Genomic DNA, 25,982 nt, shown 5'->3' with positions numbered 1-25,982 from the left:
TCACTGCACCCCATGCGTGTCCTGCTAGATACATGGATAGATAGGTAGGTATCGGTGTATTGATCGGTTCGATACACCTCTTCCTGTTCCTGGCACCCTAGTACATTTCCGAACGGCGTCCGTTATCGGCGATTGGCGATACTTCCAATACGTTCGATCTCGGGGGGTTTTACCCCCAAGGAATCGAATAGATGCTTCAAAATAAAAACTTTCAAGATAAATTAGTTATTTAAATATTGATTTTCATTATAACTAAAACCTTCCTGTAAAATAAGGACTGGGCATTTGAGAAATAGGTCAAAATCCGAAAATAAGTCATTTATTTTCTTAATTAATTTTACTTTAGCGAAGTCAATAAACCGCCAGGCAGGCAAAATAACCTAATCAGCTGAACCCAAGTTTAAAATCGTTCAACGATTCGGTTCGCTTACTAACAACACCATGTGCGCTCTCCACGACACCTATACAAGTGAACCGTGAGAACGCTCCTATGATCGACGTGGGAAAGACATATCCTTTCATGTCATGTTTGCCTAGTAGCTCCGAAGAAGTTTCTTCCCGAATTTCTCACGCTCACATCCCCCGTTTTTAACAAAACCAAAATAACAACAATCTTACATTTTAAATTCTAACGCCTTGGAAATAGAGTAACAATTGCGTTTTAAAATACGGGACTTAAGTCGTTATAGACGAACAGGAAATCATCTGGACTTTTCTTATAATTTTTACCTGTATCCTGTCCCTCCAGCGAGCTAGGACTACAGCTTTACTGCATTTGAAATAGAGCTGCAATTTGAATCATTTTAAGCAAACACAGAAGGGAGATAGAAATAGGGGTCCCGTTTCCGTCTCTGTCTATGAATTAGTTCAATGACCGGCGCGACAAGCGCATCCGTTGTTGAGAAGGATAGGTCGGCAATGGAATGCGGCTACCTGCTTCATGTTTATAGTCCCCTGGTACTTTCGGAGGTTTGGAACTCTGGTGCGGACTCGGGTAATGCTGTCGAGAGAAACATCCACTATCTCTTTCATCCACTTAATTTTAATCCTCCTTCCTCGTAAGTTATTTCTATCGTAACCAGATTTGCTGCGAAGGCGGTCGTAATCCAGTGAACAGTCAACCTTTTAACTTTATATTGAAGCATTTATAGTTAATTTTTGAAGGCGCCGTTTGAACAAATATTTCAAAGAATATCCTAAAAACATGTTAAGGGTGTTGAATATAGGTGTGCTAAGAGCGACAAAACATTTTCTTTGCCAGCCCTTATGAATATCACTTACAGAAATGATATTTATTTTACTGTCATGTTTTTCTAAAGAATATTCAAAATAGCAACACCCTTATCAACAGTCTCATCAATCTGAAGAAAGCGATAAAGCGATCTCTCCAGGGGCGGTGCCGCAAGCCAGATGCATGTACCAGGAGCTTATTAAGATAGAAGATGTTCACAATTCCATAAAATCAAGGAAAGGTAGGTAAGGTAGGTAAGATAGGTTCTGCTCGAAGATAACATTTTGCTAATTTTATTTTATTTAATCGTGTAGTTGCAAGAGATTAATTCCCGATGTACCTAATATCATTATTAAATTACGAGGGCGTCCTATTGATTGTTTACTGAAATTAATGAGTGTGTTATAAAAAGGCAAGGGCTCTAGTCAAAACGTTCTGAACATTAATAAATAATTGACAAGCAGTAGGTATGTAGTGTAACCTTTTATATATACACGAATGATGTCTTTTTACCTATAAAATGGCAGTTAAATAACGATATAGGGAAGGACGTTGACCGTTTTTACATTTACCGATACGATAATGGGTAATCTCGTATTATGGGGACTTTGACTGACGAAGGATTTTTGTAAAGTCCGGATTTTCTCCAAGGATTTTCCACATAGCAAACATATTCTTTTTTTTGCAATATAGAAACTGCCGGTATCACTTATAGAACTAACAAGTTCGTTTATACGTCAGCCTTAGTAAATTATGTTGAAAACTGAAGTTGCTTGGGCATGGTTGGAAAAATTCAAAGAAAAAAAAATCAGGTGTGCAAAACTGGCACACCTGTTAGATTTATACTAGGGTATCAGATATTGAAAGAGATGGCACACCCCATGATAGTGAGTGGTGAGTGCTTTTATTTATAACAAGTTTACTTCAGATCGCTTTCGGTTAAGTACTTTATTTTATTGGATTTCTAAACTACATCAGTCTTTGTTAGATTCTGAAAGTACTTTAACTTTAGTTACTCTACTTTTTGCCGAAAAAATTGATAGAGCCTTGAGTGTCTAAGAAAAATACCTTCAGGAAGTTCCGTTCATCATGGCACTAGCGAAATCATATTATTGGGCACGAAGCAAATAGAAGGAAAAGTGTAGTTTATAAAATGGCGACGTTACGGGATAAAATGTTAATGGGGTTTAACATTCATTATCTGGAGTTAGTAATAGAAATTTGCATTTCATTTAATTTGGTCTCCAGCACAATCTGTCAACTTTCCTTCCTTTGCCCTTGGTTGAGAACAATGTATGTACCTAGACTACCTAGTCAATACTTTCTTTGGAGTTGTGCAATGTAGGAAAAACACAATCTCATAATACAACGATCAATTATCGACGGTCTCTTCTGAAAATCAATTAACGGCGGGTTAACTTTACGCTCAATACTCAAATTTTAGTACCAGGACCGCAATAGAAACAGGAGGTTTAGTAAATCATTAAGTATGCTTTTTTGCCACCCTCCCTGGAAGTCGATGAAACAAACGGGGTAAGCTTTCACGCTCGATATTAACATTTTAGTACCAGGAGAGCAACAACACCAGAAGGCTTTGCATGGCACTTGCGTAATGCGTGTTAGTTAGGAGACAAATCTGAAACTTTCTAGATCATTCGACGTTAATAAACAAATATATTGTGCTGGCAAATGTAATAAGTTAATAGGTTATTAACTATTACGGTTTCGCGCTGGTAACTTATGGTAACTTGTAAGGCGAGGTGCAAAAGACATCAGATACAATTAATATTCCGGGTACAATGGGGTTCAGTAATTTTCCAGTCTAAAGCTTATTTATTTCTTAGTTTAAAGGTGTCTTTTATTTAGTGAGTAATTAGGTGGTTCCCGTATTAATTAATGCAAGTTACATTTAACTCTACCCAATTTACTGTAGAGTTTCAGCTACATAAGAAGCTTCATGTATACTCGTGTTTTACAAATAAATGTCTTTTATCTTTTTTTATCTTTCATATAAAAAATCTCCAAGCGTTTCGAGTTTGAGAAAGTAACAAACACACATATGAACGTCACAGTCAAAAACATTAGCATTGTAGAAGATTGAGGTCTATAAACGAGCAGCCCAAGCAAAAAACACTTATTTTTTTGTCTATTGGAAGAGACGTTTGAGCACCATGACCTCAAAAACCGCCTTATCCGATTCAATTGCGATCGATTCATGTATTGGCATCAGCATGCTGCTAAGCATTTGTTGTCATCGTTTTATGTCATTCGGTTAATTAATAAAGCAGTTTTGTGACACTAGAGAAAAAAGTGTTTTTCTCCAAAAACTGCCTGAGGTTACTTCTTTACGCAATTTTACCTCGTAAATCATGAAAATCGCTTTCAGTGTGACCGAGCTTAGTCTGTTGTTGCCACTCCAATTTGCGTAATATTGAATAAATTCTAATTAAGTATTACGAAAGATCTTGTTATTCTAAGTTAAGACTTTTAGTTGTACGAGAGACGCAAATACCATTTTATTAGGTTAAACCTTTAAAATAAAAGTAAATTAAGTGTACCTATTCAAAGTGTTTTTCAGTGCAGTTTTGTAGATTAAAACCTTTTCAATTATTTTCTTTTTAGTGCATGGGCAACAAGCAATATTATTGGAATACAGATAATTTTAGAATTGTTTGCATAGGCAGTCGATCTTTGGAATGTATGGTATTCAGATAATACCGGGAAGACTTCTAAATCCAAAATACGATCAGTTTTAATTTTCATATAGTTTAAGAGAATCAGTATGCAACAAGAAATAGTTATAGACTTTTGAAGTTATGCTCTCCTGTTCATTTCGGTATAATTTACGAATAACGTTAATATTTTCTGTGCTCCTAGTATCTTTCATGAATTAACTCAACAAAGTGCTAGTTCATTTTTGTTGCAAATCAAAAATTTGTAGAAAATTGCATTAATTTCGGAAAAATAGGCATCATTGACTAAATTTTAAGGTTTTATTTGTCGAAACCTGGCACACTTTTATAAAAACGGCTGAGTTTGCACTTGCAAATAAGTTTTGTTTTCATTTTTTAAATATACTAAAAAAGTATTTCATGAAGAAGAACTCTAGTTTCCTTTTTTTTAAGTGGAAAGACAAGGTAAGCCAAACAAAAACATTGCATCACCACTCCCTCAATAACTCGTCGCAACACTCGCAACGCCCCCTAGAGTTGTACAAACATAGTTTTCTCGACTAAGTGGTAATCGATTAAGTTGTTTACTTTAAACTGTTTTCCACAAGTGTTGTTTATGTACACACCCCTCTCAATGCCTTAATCGAGGAGCCAATTTGAATTTCTAGTGAAGTCGTTTTATAGAGTCGTAATAATTTTGTTTTAACAACAATTCAACCGACTTCAACTAAAAAAAGTTATGAGCCATATTTGAATTTAATATGAACACTTGAGAGCTATTTTTACATTAAGTGAAAAAGAATCAACAAGATCGGTTCATCCAGTCCGACAGACAGAATAAAGACGTATGATGATGAATTAAAAAAAAACAGTAATCATTTTGTTTTAATTTTAAGGTTTTTGTTATTTATAATGATTCAACAGTATCCTGATTTTTTCCGATATTTTACTGTCGAGAAGATTAGATAGTAGAACTGACGCCTGTTTGTCTGCCACTTTAATTTTACTGGGGAATTGACATATCATGTTATTCATGACATCCTGGTGTAAAAAGTCAATTGAGTGAGACGGATTGTAAAAAAAGGTTCCGGTGTACTTTATGCAGATCGATTTATAAAATGAACCCGCCATTTTAATAATTATGAATGAAGTAAAATAAAAAGCCATAGGGATTCTTTAACACAAATAAATAACCTATTCCCTAACCTACTGTGCACAAGCAGAAAAATATTTTAAACAAAGGCTTAATTCAATGCACAATATAGAGCAGCGAATAAAATTAATGTCCGCTTCATTTTGCGGAAACCATGTTGTTTTGCTATGAAGTTACGGAAGTTTACTCATGCGGAAATGACAGCTGTGAAAAAACATAAACTTAGTTTTCCACAGGCCAGTAAGGAAACTCGACTTATAAGCAAAACAATGAAATGTAATGCGTAGGTAAACATTTACATATTTACGTTTAACTTCTTAATTCATTGTTCTCATCGGAAAATTTTAAGGTTTTCTTTTAATTGAGGCAGATTACTACTGTATTAAAAGTTTAAAAGATTTAAATCGTTAAATATCAATTGACAAACGTCAAAGCATTCCTAAACGATTATTGGAACAAAATCGATTCAACCGAAACGTTATTGGCAGCCTATCGGCGATTGCCGATAATGGACAACTGATCGGAAAGTACTAGGCTCACAGGAATAGCGAGGAGCTCTTTCGAACCGATCAATATTACCAATATCCCGTGCTCTCCCCCATCCTGTTCACACATAGATATTCGACAGGTGGCCGTGCATACCGATGTAATCGGTTGTGTGTTTGTGTGCTTGCGATCGGGAATGGATGCTCGCGTAATCGTGTTTTGTTCGGGCTGTATTCGGGTGCATTGTTTATCTAGCCAAGTTTCACTTTTTAGGACGTATCCATGTTTATAAAAACCCCTTGAATATTAAAAAATATTCAAATATTGTTCTGCCCTTATACGGTTTGTAATTAATAATTTGCTAAACGTTACGTCAACTTTTCAGTACTGCACACCCTAAAAGTTTAGTCTTCAATATTTTTCGGTACCAAAATACAAGAAACAGTTTCAGGGCGTTTACCTTCTGTTGACTATCATAAATCCATCTAACCGTTTACGAAGAAAAGTTTCAGAAAGTCACTGAGCCACTCCATCATTGGTTTATTATAGAACACAGTTTACACCGGCGGCGGCCGTTGAACTCCGAAAACTGCGTTAAATTAGACCCCTATAGAATGCAAATTCAAATGAGTTTTATTTTTAAACAAATTTTGGATTATGAACCTCATTGTTTGATTTTGCGAAAACAAGAGAATTTGAGATTTAATACTTTATTTAAATAAATCGTTTAGGCTCAGGTTCAAGATGAAGTTTCTAGAAGTTTTATTTTCAGGCGTTTAAAGGTTGTCGACCTTAGCCTGTTTTGAGTTAGACGCAGCTGTGAAATGCGGTTTCAGAAGTGATTGAATTATATTATTTACACTTCTCATTTATAGTCTGATTTCGGGAATATTGGTTGACGATAGTTGTGAGACTTCACAGTTACGTAAATTTATGAGTAAAGTAAGTTTTGACTTGATAATAAGGTTTTCTAATAATTCATATGTTTTGTAAGTAAAATCAGATAAAACGATGTATATTATCTGAATTTGTTCTGATAAAAATATTATTATAACAGCCTATATACGTCCCACTGCTGGGCACAGGCTTCAGATCACAATATTTAGATTCCAGGTTTCCTCACGATGTTCGCAGTTTTTCATAAATGTCTTAGATTAATCAAAAAAAGTACAAATGAAACTTTGGAAAAGTCACGTTGCAACTTAGCTTTCGTTGGAATCGAACCTGGACAAAATGTCTTAGCTGATACCCGCGGTTAGCTCATTCTTACGACATCCGACATCTGTGACAACAACTCTTTTTGATATATTGAAATTGACGCTAGGATTACCAGGGATTCAGATAAATGTGGAAGGTTCGAAACTATTTTTATTTCCTTTTTAAAAATAGCAAAACTTGGATGCAATTTACGATTTAACTTCAGTTCAAAACTAATGGAAACAAATTATTACTTTGGCATACTTCTCTATAACACTCAAATACGTAAAAGTATCTTTTCGAAATAGTTTTGTATACATTCAGTACAAACGCTACTCCGACTAGGTCCATGGACTTCTGAACTATTTCAGTCCCTTCACAAATTTAATAAATAGTTCATAAACTATTTGCAAGCCTCAGATTTAACTTGAAACCTTATTCAGTGTTATATTTAATAGGTACCTCAATTTTATTAACCGACAAGAGTTTCTTAACCTATGGAATACAGATTCCTAACCCAATTGATCTGATTTTCAAATTATTCTTAGAAACTGGTGAACGTTGATTTTATAAAGTCTTGGTATTCGGTAACCATTTACAAAAATTAGTAAATGTACTTAATTAAATCAATTTATTTCTTTCTTTTTTTATCATAATTAAGTAACTTTTCTCAATGTTTTTTTTTTACAAGGACAGCAGAAAAGCAACACAGTAGAACCCTTTTCGTGTACCAGGCACTCAGAAATTATAAAGATGTTACATTTACTTAACAAGATTCGTCACGGCTTGTCATTGGAAATGTACTGGAATTTGACGTAAATTGAGATAAACACGCAAGGTACAAGGACAATTGTGACATTTGACATCGAAACATTCCGGGAATCTCGCAACGCAAGGTCACAATTTTGTGACCCAAATACGGGATCCTATTAAGAAGAAACATTGAATATAAACTGCTTATAAATGGGACATTACTATTGGTCAATTGCGATCGAGGTGTCTGGTCACTTCTGATGTCCTAGTTAGATTTTTATTTTATTTGGAAAATGACCTATTTTTGGAAATTGAGAGCAAGGTTATGTTTATTTTGCTTTAGCATATCTGTCTGGTTTTAGCAAGGTGTAATCTGCCTATTTGCTAGATATCAGACAAAATATGTAATGAAATAAAAATCATGGTACAAAAGCAACTCTATTTTTGTTCTGTAAGTAGAAAGATTTTCGTTTTAAATAGAAAAAAATGTTTTGATAAAAATATTTTTATTTATTTATTTTATTTATTTATTTAATAATCACACTAATCTACCATTACAGGTTACTTAACCTAATGCGGTAGCTAGGACTAAACAAAGGTCTAAGTATTTATGTGAACTAGGGTTTCAATAATAATAATCATATATTATGCCAGTCTAATTAATACGTCCCACTGCTGGGCACAGGCTTCGCGTATAGGGAAAGTTATGAGCATTGATCTCTACGCTAGCTAAACTAGCTATCTATTTTATAGAGTAAAACGAAATGGCTATTAGTGTAACCAGAATACAACAAAACAACAACTCTTTAGAGTTTAATTGTTTGCTATTCTCATTTGCTCTTGGTTTATTTATTTCAGGAAATATTGACCTTTCGATTTCATTTAAAATCTCTACACAAATCTTTTTACCTTACTAAAAACATCTCTCGATGATGCAGTCCTAGCATTACGAATAGATGATTCATTTACTTCGTATTTCTGACAGCCTGGTACTTCGGGCACGTGTCAGCCAATCCTTTGCTTACGGCGCAATACCATCCATCCATCACACATTGGAAAGAAAAAAAGCGAATGTTGTTAGCTGTTTCTTTCATTTCACAATTTAATATCGTAAGATAAATATGGTCCATGCGCGATTGTCCGAAAGGGTTTCCCAAAGGCCGATACAAAAACGGCAAAGGAGGAACGTAGTCAGTTATAATCTGACACTCTCTTTGAACTCAAAGCGAAGCATTCATTTGATGATCCTTTAAAAAAAAAAGGCTCTTTTTACTTACAACGCCTAGCGGATCAACCGCGTACCTAGTTCCCGTGGGAATACAGTAAGTACCGTTATAAAAGTTGCAGGTAAAGTTGTAACTAACATTCTCTCGATGAAAGAAATTTCAATAATAATTGTGAAGCAATATATATTAACTTACATTCACAATTATATCGTTTATTCGGATGACATCTTAAAAAAAAAGCTTTTATAAAAAAAAATCAGACCAACAATTTATTACGATTCTGGAAAGCAAGTATTTTTATGAGTTATGAAAATACTTTTACTGTAGTAAAGTGATTCGTATAGTACAGAATATGTGTCTTAAAATATTAAAAAATGATGTTTGTTGGATAAGCTTTCATTGTTACGACTCTAAACATTTGGTAACACAGTAGGTGGCCGTTCGTGTTTCTGTTACCCTGGTACCTAACAAGAGCAGAGGTGAAAAAACTTCTAAAACACAACGGACCTTTTTTGATGGTTATTTTGATAGCATTTTTTTATTTATAAGATTCTAAATATAGTGGGGTGGGTTTTCCCATAGTGCACGCAATTTTGTTTACATGGGTTTTTCTGACACAAGAGCACTACATTTTATACAACTCAATAACTCATACTTTATATGGTGAGATTGGTTTGATAGAATTATTGCATTTTAGAAATTAAGATAAGTCTGTTTTGAAAGAGGTTGTTTCATTTTACTTTTAAGTCGAGCTTTTCTTCAGAATATGAAAGATGAAATACTATTAGTTTTTTTTTATGAAGCAAGCGTTTAGTTACCGAAATTTCTGGCTTCTTTTTTTCCGTTTGTATTCGTGAAATTAATGATACAGCCCAGTTTGACCAAAATGAACTTTCATCAAGATTCAATTCAGCTAATAAACTTCACAAAATAAGGGAAATTACCCAATAAAAATATCTACATACATCAAAATTCTTGCAAACCGTGCTCATATTCCCATCACACAATATGATTGTCGATAAAAAGCAATAGTAATGTATTATGGCTCGTTCTTTTGCCATTATCTCTGCTAATATCCATGCAACGTGGGAATGCTGTTTACGGTGTAATATCGCTAATGACGCCATGCTTCGGACAGTGACCAGGACTTAATGGTATCGAGGAGATGACCTTGGCCTTTGAAGATTTCTAGAAAAGTACAGCCTAATGTGGCAGTTTGTTGGAATTTGTTTATTTTTCTGTATGCTAAGAGTAGTTTATCGAGAATGAAGCTTGAAATCAAATGCTATGTTATTGGTTTATTTTTTTCAGTAGTTATGTATATTTTTATTGGTACAAGAAAATTTAATTCAGCCTATAAACGTTGCTGTAACTTTTATTTTTTTTAAAGGCAAAAGCCTCTTTCCATACTTATTTCCTAGTACATTTATAAAAAAAAAACTGCCAATTTACAATGGTGGAATGGATGAATGAATTGAAAATGGCTTAAATTCGTATTGCCCTAAGAATCTTTTTAACAATTTATTTAATTAGCAGATCACTTACGGTCAATACAACGAATTCCCAATTATTATGTTGGCAAAATGCTTAAGAGAATATGAATAGTTTCATATTTAATCCGATTGCCATTCATTCATCGGAAATTATAAAAAGTAGTATCAATGAATCTTAAAACAGGTCTTTGACTACTTCCTGTTTATAAATCTTTGTTATTGCTAGCCATGAAAGCATGGCCGCATGACATGCGTAACCTATTATTGCCTTATTAATTTAACGTACCCAAAATACCACGTCATGTTAACCCCAAAACCGAAATAGACCGAATTAGCGGCCGACATACCAAAATAATACGATGTCACCCATTCATGTAACCCCGAAGGACAAGATATGATTGGCACGTTTATGATACCCTGGTACCTTGAATGAATTGATTTGTTACGTTTTGATGAATTTCGTGAACTTGAAAATGGCCTTGAAGTTCAGTCAGTGAAGTTTGAATCAAATTGAATCTCCTTTTTATGGGATTTCATTGTGTTATGTATGTGTAGGTATTTATTTTAATTAGAAGATTAATATTTTTGAGGTGAGATCACGGCAGCCCATTGAATTGTTTTTCAGACGCGCTGAAACTTAAATTGACCTGATTTAAACTCACAACATTGAAAATCTTTATTATAAACTAGCTGTTGCCCGCGACTTCGTCCACGTGATCGATTGTATCTTCGCTCCTATTAGTCGCAGCGTGATGTTATATAGCCTATAGCCTTCCTTGATAAAAGGTCTATTCAACACAAAAAGAATTTTTCAATTCGAACCAGTAGATCCTGAGATTAGCGCGTTCAAACAAACAAACAAACAAACAAACAATCTCTTCAGCTTTATATATTAGTATAAGTATATAGAAGTATAGATGATGTAACGGTTTACTCACGCATATTTATCGGGGTAGCCCGACTAGTTTTGGACCGAGTCGAACTGTTCGACTCGCGATCCCGCCGCGTCTGCTCATGATTAAGGACTCCGGTTGGGTCCGAAACTAGTCGGGCTACCCCGATAAATACGCGTGGGTAAACCGTTACACCATTTAATAATGAATCATTCTCACGACAGTTACTATCAAAATATTGAAAATCTCTGCAATAAACCTGATTTGTAGAAAAGTACAGACTCACTATAGTAAACCTTAATAATACACCAACAATCAACAGCTAAAATATGGTTTACCTTAAATATTTTTCTCTTGTCAAAAATCAATATCGCTTAGGTTACAGAAACTATCAGTTCTTTCTTATAAAAAGCTAGCATCCTCGCAGGTCGATAAGAAGCAGCTTGAACCTTAGCCCGAGAGCAATGAACTTTAACAAAAGACAATATTAAATAATGAAAAGATCTTCTTTAAAAAACATGTTACAGGTAGCACAATATTTTCAAAGAATATATTGTATGGTATTCGCTTAAAGTATAAATACAGTTGAAACCTGACTTGGGCGTTAATACCCCGTGAAAAGTATTAAAATACTTTGAATTCTAATGTTTAGAGAAGCTTAGATCTCGAGGTGGGTAGTAAGTATTTAAGTAATTTATTTCATGTACCATCAATAAAGCTTTTTGTTTAAATACTTAAGGACTTAAGTTCTTTTTGTAGAGAACCCTTCGCACTGTAGTGGAACTGAAATGAGTATTAATGACTTAAAGTATTTATTACACAATACGCGTTTAAAGATCCAATGGTAACATTAGTTCAGAAACCTACACACTATCTCTATGGTTAGAAAGATGCGCCGCACGTAGGCCATGAATGAATTGTATGTGTGATACTACGAAGGCCGTAGTATGCGTGGGAGGGGACACAGATAGCACTCATTGATAAACCATCCGTTGTCACTTTCACACATCGGTGATACCGTTCATGACGCATCGAATGGGCGATACGGAAATCTAACAGGCTACCTGTTTCAACTGCTGCTCTCCCAGTAACAAAAAGGGGGCGAAGATAAAGTCCGAGATACATTTTCCGCACTATTTTTTCTACACGACTCATCGGCGTTGACTTTCGTGTGGGTAATTAATTACATTGCGTGTCCCATCTCTTTCTATTCTTCTACCCGTAAAAAATAATCGCTACTTTCACGGAAAAATCTCCCCGCGCCGTGACTTTGAGTACTAGGAACGCATAGGATGTAGGAGGCATCGCGTTTCAGTGAGCGAGAGGGGTTGTCGGGAGGGAACGGGAGAGGGATAGGGCGAATGCCCGCTTAATTCGGTTGTTCTCGTATTCACTTTGCAATTTCGCTACCTGAGGTGAAGTGGATTCGGTTTTAAAATTCCGATTTTGTCCTTGATATTGCGAAGAAAGCTAGCTATTTGCATTATTTATTTTCTTGTTGGCAATTTAATTAAGTTTTGTTATCCTTGGAGGATCTCCTGCAAGTTCCTACAATGCACAAACTTAACAAGTTTGATCGTATCGCTTCCTTTCAGACACTGCCTGATTAACATGCAAAATATTGCGAAGTTAATTTCCCTTTATCAGTAAAAGTATTTTGAAGTAAGTAAATGATAACAAGTTCATAATAAAGTTCGTTAAGTTCCATTATATTAACAAACGCTTCAATATGATGATGGCTTTTGGCTTAATTTATTTTTTCTGAATACTTTTACCCAAGTTTAGATAACTGATAATTTTTACTCAAGACGTTAGAACTTCCTTTAGTGTATTAAGCTTATATGAGATAGAAATGCTCTAATATATTAAAACTTATGAAGAAAAACCGGCCAAGTACAAGTTAGCTACACATCGGGTTCTGTACAACGTAATGAAGAAGAACAAAAAAATTGCTTGAGAAAAAAATAGGCTCCCAAAAATTTTGACCACAACAACGGTTTGTTGAACGCAGTATAATTAAATCATTATCTTTCGCTTAAATACTAACTTTTAATTGTCTAGTGGTTTCTTAGGTTTATGCGAATGTTAGACATTGAAATGAAACTACTTTTACGGATTTTATCGCGGTTTAATGTTTGATTTTCGTTCCCGACGTTTCGACACCTTTGCCCGTGACCATGATACCTGCAACCGCGATAAAATCCGTAAAAGTAGTTTCATTTCAATTTTAATTGTCTAGCTATCATACTATTCACCCCTTAAAGTAAACATTTGACGGTTTCAATGAAAATTTCAAGCAAATAAACACAAATTGTATTTATATTAGGAGAGTGGTCACCTTGAGTCAGTGACAAGGAAAAATACGCTGATTTCATTCCCTTGGGTCAAAATATTGACTTAGTAGAAAAATTGTTTGCTTAACCCATTTCCATCGGAGCTATTTGCAAGAGTTATATTTTCCAATTTCTTTGAAGGATAGGAATTTCTTTCTTTGCTTTAAAAAATAGATAACTTTATTCATACACTGTTTAGCGCACAATATTACATTTTGTTTTCTACTTCACTTTTGTTCATAGATCAAAAGTTAAAAAAAGAAGATTGCTCAATAATATGTATCTGTGATCGTGTATATGTGCTTGCAACGCCATGTTAAATTACTAAAATTAGAAGTCGTAAAGGGTGGTTTTATTATGTAGCTGACAGATCATTTCGATTCAACATATTATAATCAATTTAGGTTGATAATTATTTTTATGGATTTTAGTATTATTTTTGTAAGTAAATTATTAAAAAATAAAAAAATGCGTAGCTGGTTTATGTACGTAAGTTATTAAATCACTAAAATATATATATGCTTAGTTGGATTTAATTAATTAATTAAATTAACACAAGTTTGTATGCAGGGGGACTCACACAAATAACAGAAAGTGTTACTAGGAATTCAGGAACTATAACTGATATGTGGTTATGTAGTTAATCAATTTAGTACCTTATCTGTCTGTCTCAACCTATTATTCTCTTTCCAGACAACCTTCGAATAGACAATGTGTTTCTGAAAATAGAAGAAAGCTTTTCTGACTATTCTTTTGTTTTCCATGTGACGGCTGGCCATTGTGTATAAAATAAATAAAGATATTCATTATATATAATCAAATAACAGTGCTTACGTGTCATGTGATAAGTATATTTAGATTTATCTATACAGGAAACTGTACATTTTTTTATATTTTAACTTACAATCTTCGTGGGGATAAACCATCAGTCGTAAAAAAGTATTAATAAATAGTTTACTCACACGTGCGTTTTTATCGCATAAACCTAGTTTCGGGTCCCACCGGAGTCCTTAATTATAAGCTTGAGTATTATACGCGCCGCGAGAATTAACCGATGTCACGCCGTATTATTGAAGTATTTCCTATGTTCGAAGAAAAATATTTCGTAAATACTCTTTTCTTGCGGTTTATTGAAATTTAAGCTAATTTTCTAATTTAAAAAGTTCGTATGATGTAACAATAAAAGTACGTAAAAATAATACACCCACTTAATAAAATAAAATAATAATACTTAATAAAATAATATACTTAATAAAATAATATACCCACTTAATTGCTATTCCTAGGAGAAAAGTAGTCTTAAGAGGTTAAAATTTCACTCTTCATACTTTCAATCCATCTATCATGATTAAGATGAAAATATTCCTTCAAACTATCGAATTTAATAATATTTGCCAGAAACATTTAATTTACGGCTACGTAGTAACTATATTTCTTCCTGTACAATACAAGTAATTTCTCAATGTAGGGCAACAATAATAAGGTAGGGATATGCTAGGCTTCTCCATAAACTAGCCTATCGCGCCCTAAACCGACGAAACCCTTAAAGTGGCCATCGACCTACTTTCCCAGGAAATTACCAGGAAAGCAGCGATAGAAAAGGGGTACTTTACCGACAAGATTTGGGACGAAGTGTTATGGCCTTTTAAGTACATCGGATTTCGTTATTTGAAAATGTTGAGTTCGAATTTGCCTGTACACTTGGTAACACAAGAGCTCGATGCTGTATCTCTGTTTCCTTAACGAGTACATCCCATAAGTTTCATGCTGATCTAGTACTTTTAAATGGACTATTGGACTATAGAGACAAAACGACATTTAAAAACGTCTCCTGACAATATCCCATGATTGTCTATTTATTTAGTACGACTATGAATTTGTATGGCGTTAGTTCAATATCGTAATTACGTACCAGTTCTTTCTAGAACTTTCGTCCTTTATCATAATTGATTAATTCAATTTAATCACAGTTGCCCTACATGTGCCTTATAGAAAACGCGTGACTTGTGGTACTAACACAGGTATTAGAAAAAGTGTATTGTGATCCCCTATTTAGTATGCTTCGGTTCGCAGTAAAGTGGGAGCGTTTAAGATACTTTAATAGCTTCTAGGAAATACCCACGTGTAGACACTGTTTCCAATGTAGATAATTTCTATTCTATCGTTTTTTTTTTCGTTCCTAATCGGATAAATGTGAAGTGCGTCGGTAAACCTCCAATACGTTGTTTTATTTCAGTATTTTCTTGGCATTGTAATTAACAGTATAAATGTTTAATAGCTAGATTCTTAAGAGTTATAAATACGTTTAGAAAGATAATTTTCCAGATAAGTTACTTGCCATCAATTTGATACATCCATATATTTGTGCGATTTTGTTAGCGGTAACGCTTGTACATAGAAATGCTGTTATTTCTCAACTAAGATACTTAAAAAAATATAATTTTTCCCTGAACGTTGTGCTCCATTAGATAAAAGTAATGCCAACCTAAAGATCTTTCACGTAAAGAATAGAATCTACCTGCATTTTCTACTCACAACAGTTGGTTTAGATTTGTCTCTTCGCTGTCATGTTCCCCTAGTAATTCGCAAGGCGATCGATAGCGGTTAGACTTAGAAAATATCAAATCGTTAGTCGAAAGTGCTTTTCTTACCTGTGCTGTATTGGGTCCAATTTTGTATTTTGTTTAGAATTCAATTTGAATTCCAACAATTATATTCTTCACCAATCTAATTTTCCTATTGGTTTCTAAACTCGCTTACCAGGGGAGCAGAATGTTAGGGAGGAGGATGCTAAGTACTAGGCTAGCAGCAATGGTCATGTATGTTATTCTAATTTTGTTGCTACGAGATGAACACTCGGCCAAGATCTTACTTCTAACTCTAAGTAATGTACCTGTACTATTTTATTATTCTTTGAACATATGCTTACCTGGTACTTTGAACCGACGCGATTTAGTCATAGTTGAAAATAGAAAATGACTTTTTCTATAAAGACAAACTTTTTTAAATGAGAAAACTGCGAAAAAATCTCTTTGCCCAGCTTTGGAACCTCAGCCGTGGGAAATCTATTTAAAATAAAAAAGTATTGGACATAAAGGAAGTACTTTTATATTGTTCATGAATTGAGACAAGAATTCAAGTTTGAATCCCTACGTATTAGAATCGCTAAAAAAGTCCTTGCTTACATTTATTATTAAAAGTTAAAAGTCCAGTTACCGTAACCCCATGGGCAATGGAAACACGTAAATCTATAAAACCGTCAATGTTGGTCAATACTGATCGGTATCAGACAGGGTCAAGGGTACTTTGATTAGTCTGAAGTGAATTAGTTCTAATAAATTAGGCTGGTTTCAAAGTTACGGTAAATTTTATAGGGTGTTTTAGTTTTGATTTGGATGCGTGTAGGATCATTTAATAGTAAAGTAGTAAAATATATATCAGTCTTTCAGATGACATATCAGTTTAATCTATAAAATGCTATAATAAGTTTCAAACCATGCACTGGGGGTCTAAATAAATAAAACATTTGTAATACAATTATTGAGTTAAGATTTTTATAAGGTGGCAAGGCGCATGGAAATTGCTACTTTGACTATAAGTCCTGCTTGTTTTATGTTAATTTGCAAGTTGGAAACTTCAATGACAATATATTTGTTTCTTCCTTTCAACGATTCTCGCTCTAAGGAATTCACTCCTCGTATCGCTGGAAGCTTTACAAACATTCTAGTCACATGGACACACTAGAATCCGAACATTTTTTTATGAAACGCACATAGGTAATATACTTGCTACGCGAAGATTGAACCTGCGACACGTCGCGCAAATGGTTTTCTCATTGAGCTATCCGAACAGTCGCTGTCATTATAAGTACTAAGCCATGACACGAGATACTAAATAAATTCTAGTGTCAATGCCCGCGAAAATATATACAAGATAGCAATGACAACCAATCATTTTCCAGAGAATATTAAAATGGGCCAATCGCCTCAATTTCATGCTACGTCATCTGTCAATCGTTGATTGATGATGATGGTATCAGGTCTTCCAAGAATACACTATGCCTGCAAAAAATACCGCCTTCAGTTCGGGTAACTAATTTAAATTCAATACTTCCCACGCTGTACTTTTTCTTATAACTATGTGGTTCGGTTTTGGGTGAACTCATTTAACATACCAAATTACAGCTCATTTTTGGACTAGTGATTTTATGTTTACTTGCAATGTCTCGCAGTTTTATTCACAGTTTAGTTCCTGTAAAAAGCTCGCTGATAGTGTAGCTATTAATTTGAATAGCTTGTGTTCAATTGCCCCTTCCCGTGTAAAATTAAGAACTTATGTAATTTTTTAATCTAGCCCGGTAGGCTTTCTCCCACTGCTTTGAAAAGGCCTTCCGCTTATCCTTTCACGATTATCTATGTCACATGAGTGCAATCCACGTGGTAAGCGTTTAGATCGTCCGGCCACCACTTTCTAGGCCTACCACGGCAGTCGCGCCCACTGTGTGGTGACATTTGCCCATCGCTCACGCGGCTGAAAAGACCCGATAAATTGCCTCTTATTAAAAAGAAAACGGATATGGCCGGGCGTAAAATAAAAATAAACGACATGTAGGTATGTAAATAATAATAATCCAACTAACAATGTTAGTTTTTACCTTTAACAACGCATCTAACGATACCCCACTAGCTAAAATAAATTCAAGGAGACTTAAAACAATGAAAATTTTAATAAAACTTTTCCCATTTAAAAATAAAACTAAAATTCATATTTAGACTTACTTAAAACACCAATTTAATTAAACCCAGTCTCCAAGCTTACTTTATCACCCATAAACATTGCGTTCATTTTACTATAATACTTCATTATAGATCATTATAAAAACCAACTCAACTTGAAGAATGATATCACTCAACTAACACAGACCACAGTACGACTGCCAAGCACCTTGAGAACAGTCGTGAAGTTTTATAGCATTTCAAACAACTATCAAAACATGCATTAAGGTTTCAAAGTCTTGAAATACGAGTTAAACCTTATTACAAGGTTTATTCTTTTTAAAAGTAATATAATATGTATGTATGAATGATATGAGTATTATGGTAATGAAAATAAATGTAGTTTTTAGGGTTTAGTAACCAAAGGGTAAAAGGTGATGCGCTGTCTGTAAGTCCGTCCGTCACTGGGCTGTGTTTTGAACCATGATATTTAGACAGATGACACTTTTACAGCTACAAATCCAAAAAAAAAAAAATAGACATTAAGCAGCGCGGTTACAGTCACACATTTTTGACTGACAAAATAAATAGATAATTATGTTTCTTTTTGATGTAGGTACTATCTATAGCTAGCCACGCCCTGTGGTTTTAGCAGCGCTCTGTTCGGCCCTATAACGTGGTTTTAGATCTTTCGCGATAAAGGAAAACCCAAAAAAAACCAGTTTGTCCAATTCAACGGCAGTAAGTCTGAATGATGCCTTGATAAATAATTATATATGCAAGCAGAGCCGCGTAAAAATACCGTTTTTGCGTAAACTTTTATGCTGGGATAACTTTACCAAACAGTATATCATTTTAAAAGACTTTGGGGACCCGTATTTCATTTAGACATACATAAATTTCTTGAAAAATTATTTCAAAATATTGTTGAGTAAAAACACGATGTCATTACAAACCTACCTACAAAAATAATTTCAAATTAATACATACTTACTTGTAATTTAATACTGTTTTTGTTAAGGCTGACAAATTGTCAAGCTCGGGGAAGTACCACCCACTATCACTTAATATGTAAAGTTAAGTACCATTAGCAACATATATTTTAAATGTCTGTGTTTACGTTTTTTTCGCTTAGTGAATACCTACATGAATCATTGAAATTAACATTTAAAGTCAGTTAGTTAATGTTTGTCATACATTTTCTGAATACGTAAATAGTTAGGTTTCAGAGGGTAAGTCCCTATGGACTAGTCACTTTTTCTAGTAGTCATTCCCTCTCCCTCCACAGGCCTAGTTTATTCCTTTTATCCCCACTGTTGGGCCTAGCCTTAAAACTTGCTTAGTTCATAAGGACAGCATGGTGACAGATGGTCGGACCGACGAACAGACAGCGGAACCTTGGCAATGGACTTTTGGGTACCTCTCTGTTTCAATCGCCGAACAAATCTACTAGGGTATCATAAATAACCCAGTCTAGTTAAATAACTGAGAAAAAAAGAGACTTCTTACGGTTTTGAAGGACGTTTATTTAGTTTGTATTATTAAAATTAAAAATATAAACGCAAATGATCAATTTTCTTAAAATCCGTAGCATTTTATTAAACTTTATCTGAATGCTTCCAAAGCACAAAACAAAATGCTGTGTTCCATTTTTTCCATGCAAAACAGAGCTTTCTATGTAGGTCCGTATAAGGAAAGCACCACCTCACCACTACCAGGAAAGCATAAATTTAAAAGCTCACTATCACTCGATTAAGTAATTACGTACTAAGAAGTTAAACAATACTCTGACAGTAACAAATAGCTATGAAAGTTTTTTACTTAGAAAAGGTTCTATATTTCTATGGCTTCATTTGAAAGTTGCAACTTCTTACAATTGAATTAAGCCCACACGCTTTGGAACAACTAAAAATAAAAACATGGCGTTACTTTCCATGAATTATGAAATAAGGTTTTAAGCTTTCTTATAGAAATAATGAACGAGTTACGATTTTAAATGACCTTTGTAATGATGACGTACCGAAAAGCCCCATAGTTTTTCATGGATTATAAATAAACAGAAAACTGTGATTTTTTAATGATCGTAATACATTACAAGTCCTCCCATTATAAGTAGGTAGTTCGTTCAATATTTTTACCTATACGTGTTTTTGAGGATTAGAAAAGATAATTAATAATGAAGTTATCACAGAATTTAATGGATAAATCTTATCTTAAATAGACGAAGAAGTAAACATTCATTTTATGACGTACTAGCTGTTGCCTGCGACTTCGTCCCCGTGGGTAGAAGATATAAGTTATGATTTATACCTGCCTTGTTTTTTTCACATTTTCCATTGTATCTTCGCTCCTATTAGTCCCGGCAGCGTGATGGTTTATCCTAGCCTAAAGCCTTCCTCGATGAATGGTCCATTCAACACAAAAAAAAATCAATTTGGACCAGTAGTTCCTGAGATTAGCGCGTTCAAACAAACAAACAAACTCTTCAGCTTTATGTATTATATAGATTTCGTATATTCAGGTTTATTCAGAAGCTTATAAAACTCAATTTACTTATTTCTGCCAGTTTTATCTTTTGCCTTATTTTCTTTCTAAAGAATACGTTTTCTTTATTTTTCTCAAGGAGTTTTCTCCACGTGGTACCAGTATCTCATGATTAGGAGGAGTTCGAGAGTCTCTAGACATTGGCACGTTTCATTTTACTGCCAACGTGTTAGTTTAGGCTCGCAATCTCGGATTTTAAGGCAATAAATCGTTTATATGTACACGAAAACCACATTTACACCTGAAATATCTACGCCTAAATAAAAGTTTTATTTCTTTGTGACCTACATTTTGTAAGTAAATTTGAAGAAAAATGCCTAGTTACTAGGACTGCATACAACTATCAAGAGCAAGGAAGAAATAATTTTGCTGGTAGAATCTTGTTTTCATATGGAACGGATATATTAAAAAAAATGAACAGAACGATACAGTTTTATAAAAATGGGCGTTATACATATTTTTTAAGGAAACCCCTTTTTCGATATTTAAATGAACCTAGCAAGAAAAAATAGTCAAAACATACGTCGAAATGTATTTTATTAGAATCATCATTATCAAGCCTTGAAATTCGAACTCAAAAGAAGGCAGCGATAACTACTGACAATAATCATAGCTCTCAAACACTACCTTGATTCACTCTTCTTACAAAAATTGGTTCATTTGTTCAAGAGCTACTCGTCTCATATAAACAAAGAGATGCCTAGCTTAACACTCGATTTTGCTATAAGGCTAACTCAATCGTTCTTGTGTCGTTGTCAAAAAACTTTTGTCCAAATAATATTTAATTTCCATTTGGGCACTGACATTTGCCTTATTTTTAAACATTAGCGTGACATACGCTTAATATCATGATTATAAATTAAGCTCACGTTTGACAATGGTTTTCCTTGTGCGCACATGCAAGAGTTTTTAAAACATCGGTAAAGAACCGGCACCATAAAGTTTTGATATAAATATGCGATTAAAAAAAAAACCAATCGATCTCGCAACAATTGTTTTTCTGTACGAATGGGTTAAAGATAAAGAAATTGGCAAAAAAATGGTCACCCATCAAATTTATGACCGTGGTGAACGTTGCTTACCCTGGTGTTTTATTGAGTTAAATGAATTAGTTTTGAAACTTTACGAATTTTGCAGAGAACTTTTCTTGTATTATACATATACGATCTTATTCTGCACATATTTAAAAAAGTCAAAACGTAACGATATTAAATAGTATGAATTACTATGAATTTATTATACTTTCTCAAAACTGAAACAAGTTAAGATTTTAAAATTTGCAGCTAAAATTTCAGTTTAAAGAAAATAAAAATGGCAACCTTTGTGTATTAAAATTTAATTAACAATTAATCAGAAAAAAATATCATTTCACGATAATTAGATTTAAACATCCGTCGCGGTCGATCGAAACATTTATTTAATTTTATAATTAAAAATTAATTAAAACATTTGCCACTTACTAAAACACATTAACCTTAACAAAGCAAAACAAATGTCAAAACATTCAAGAATCATAAAAACGAATCAAAATATAATATATTGTCGACCGTGACAGGACTCGAACCTGCAATCTTCGGATCCGAAGTCCGACGCCTTATCCATTAGGCCACACGGTCGCTGAATATGTCTGCGAATTAGGTCGTCTAGTCCCGCAAGCCAAGCCTCCGCGTATTACGTCATCCGTGACGTCACAAGGTCGATCACCTCGCACGGCCTCGCGTACGTTTTCCCGATAATTTCGCTTTCATTACTGTTTTGAATTTATATGGTTATATTTAACTTGTAATGTTTACACGAGGTATCTCTTAAGGTCGTTTGTAATAAGGTTGTTTATCATAAACAACAGTTAATAAGTGGGAAAACCAAGAATGTAACGGAAAGTAATTATTTTGTGATTTAACATTGCTATTGTTATCATGCATTTCAATTTAATTGAAAATTGTTGGTTTTTATAGCAGTAGACACTAAAAACAACTTTTTTTTTAATTCCATAGTAACTCTTTGCACAAGAAACAAAAACTACGTAAGTTTTTTTTATTTATAGTGTTGCTCATAAAATGTCTGACTTTCCGTACATTTCTTCTTCTAATATATAAAATTCCCGTGTCACGATGTTAGTTACCGTACTCCTCCGAAACGGCTTTACCGATTTCCATGAAATTTTGTATACATATTGGGTAGGTCTGAAAATCGACTAATATCTATTTTTCATACCCCCAAGTGTTAAGGGTTGCTCACACTAAAAAATATATATTTCATTTCTCGGACGAAATTTTTTGTTTTTCTTTTTTTATAATGTAGCATTAAAAAATACATACAACTAGAAATAATTTATTAGGTAAAGCAACGTTTGCTGGGTCAGCTAGTATTCCATAAGATTTCAAAGCAAATTGAATTAGATGTGTGGATGTGTGGAAACTGATCTTGCCTGAATGCTTGACAACTGTGACATGATTGCATGATTCAACTATTTTTTTATGTTTTGCCTTTTTTTTCACTGTACAGGTATATAATATACGTAAGTGTAAATGGTTTTAACATGTTAATAATAATAATAAAACTGAGTCATCGTGTACAAGTAGTTTTTTATCTATTATATGTCTAAGAATTAAAACCAGTGTTAAAGGCACTAAACTATGTTACTTATGATTTTATTTAATTTCAAAAAGGGTTTTTTGTTGATAAATCACCACGTACAAAATTAACAATTATGGATGTTAAATAAATTCAAGTAACTTAAACGATAAATACATTTTTTTACATAGTCAACCCAAAAACTAAAAAAAAAAGGCTTTCGATTATCGCACTAAGTAATTAAACCCTTGTTTCACGGGGTTTTACATGTGTTTTGTGACATGTTTATTAAGCCCCCTGGAGTATAACAATCAAACAAATTCTTGTTCTAAGCGCGGATCGACACCGCGACACGTTATGCTGTCAAAGTCATCAGAAATAAGTTTTAAACTTGCTCTCATTCTGCCTAAAGCATCTACAAACCTACACTTCTAGAAGTCCCAGTCGCCTTAGACATAAAGTCGACAGTCCTCTCGTTGATCTATGATACAACAAAGCAACATATTGAATACATAATGCATAGGTACAATTCTTACATAATCTGACGACCAGTATGTCGTAAACTATAAATGAATCAGGAACAAATATCATCATTGTTGTAACGTCAATTATTCTGTGTTACAAAATTCCCCTTTGCGTGGGCAGAATTTTAAATGTGATTAATACAAACCGGTCCAGTGCGAGTTGGGCTAGCAACACTTAGGGTTCCGTAAACAGGTTAAAGCAAAACTAATGAGCAGCATACTATCGGGAACCCATCAAATTGATGCCTGTATCTAATTATTTATTTATTTTATTTAAGCTTACACAGATAAACAATTACGTTAACACAATTCTCTAACTTACTTTAACTGTCCAACTTTGCTTAACCTCGATGTTAATTTTCATAGAACCAGAAATTTAACATTACTGATAATTTCAGCAGCCTAGATACCATGGTTCGTGTGATACACACCCTGGTGACAAACAGACGGACAGGAAGACAGACAGCGGAGCTTTAAAAATAGTTTTCCATATTGACCCTTTGTTGTAAGTCTACTACCACCTCATATCAGACTAGCACTGTGGAAAAGAGATGCCACTCTATATGGAGAACTGCTATCTCTCTTTAAAAGCTCAGTCAGTTTTTGAGGTTATACAAACAGCTCCACATTACGTTATCTTGTTAATGTGTCATCGGATAGTTATATAGTACGTGCAGTTAAAGTTACGTCAGTCATACGTAATTATAATCTAGTTATTAGTATGCAGGACGTCGGTTTTCTCAATGGATGTCCTACTTAGATATACATTTTTATTACAACGCAAAAGTTCACTTTTGTATACTTCTTAGGATAGCTCAAATCGTCTCGGACAATAGGAGTCCTGAATCATGAGCTAACGCATCAAAGGTTTATGAAATTTTACGTATTTTTTTTTTATAATGCGACTCCCGCGCTAAGGAATTCAACCCTTGTGTCGCGGTTTTACACACATTCAAGTCACATGCCAAAGACACCCAGACTAAGCAAGCATTCGCGGATCACACAAACGCTAGTCCTGACAAGCGACGCGCGGTTTTAATTTTTATGTATAGACTTAGAACACAGATATACATGTACATATGCATCAAAACTTTATTGATATAGTATAGTATGTATAGTATTAACATTAGTGTAACAGCAATTGCACGGATATGGAACCGAGTGGTAAAAATCACCACGCCATACACACTGTGCGCGGAGCGTCGCAGGTTCGATCTTCACGTAGGACAACCGTTTGTGTGATCCATGAATGCTTGTTCTGAGTCTGGCTATCTTTGTATTGAATTGTATCTGGCTTTATTTTTATCACGTTACAAGGATTAAATTCCTTAGTGCGGGAGCCGTATTTAATCGGATTGTGCTAATCAACTTCTATTGCTGACTCTACCATAGACAAAGGGGCAAGATAGTTCCGGTTCCCATTATGATCTGTCTATTGTGTTTGAGCAGTCAACTATAGCTTTGTATCTATTTATAAGCAGAATTATGATTAAAGTTATTCTAGGTAAAATAATAGTGTTATTCTTTCTATTGTATATAATTATAGACTTAAAATGCACATATTATTATATGATTGCTAATATTTTTTATTTAATTTGATTTGTCTTGAGCATGTTGGGGTCTGATGTCAATCTTTGACTGATTCAGTTGATTCAATATAAATTCGTGGATGTCATAAATTAGTTTAAGTTAAAATTAAACCGGTTTTAAAAATAAACTGAATGACTAATGATAACATATAAGCTAGGCACTGAAAGAAGTCTTATTTTTCTGGTTGGCAATTTATCGTTGTATTATTTAAATCCTTAAATTATTAAAGGATAATTCTTAAGCTCTCTAAGATTCTTAAACCCCTTTAGGGTTTCACGAAGTTTCTGGTCACATACATAGAGGCACCCAGACTCAGGACAAACATTTGTGGATCACACAAACGCTTTCTTACGCGGAGATTGTACTCGCGATACGTCACACAACTGATACGTATCCACAGGGGTAGCAGGTTCAACTCTTACCAAAGATTTAAATTATACATTATATTATTTGTATCTAATTGCACATATAATATACACAGTCAACCCATATCTACATTTCCGTGATACCTAAATCATGTAATAATTACAGCACATACTATAATCAAAACGACCTATTAATTAATAACCAATAACCAATTACAACAGTTATTATTGAA

General features: G+C 34.0%; 1 non-coding gene across 1 annotated transcript; it reads right to left on the bottom strand.

Annotated features, from left to right (window-relative positions):
* Positions 1 to 22,239: 22,239 nt before the first annotated feature.
* Trnar-ucg lies at positions 22,240 to 22,312 on the bottom strand. The gene has a single exon. It is a non-coding gene; the product is annotated as a tRNA-Arg (tRNA).
* Between the last annotated feature and the right edge of the window lie 3,670 nt (positions 22,313 to 25,982).

Source organism: Trichoplusia ni, chromosome 1, assembly GCF_003590095.1.
Source record: "Trichoplusia ni isolate ovarian cell line Hi5 chromosome 1, tn1, whole genome shotgun sequence".
Taxonomy (NCBI): Eukaryota; Metazoa; Arthropoda; class Insecta; order Lepidoptera; family Noctuidae; genus Trichoplusia; species Trichoplusia ni.
Note: the sequence above shows the minus strand (reverse complement) of the source record. Positions and strands in the feature narration are given on the sequence as shown.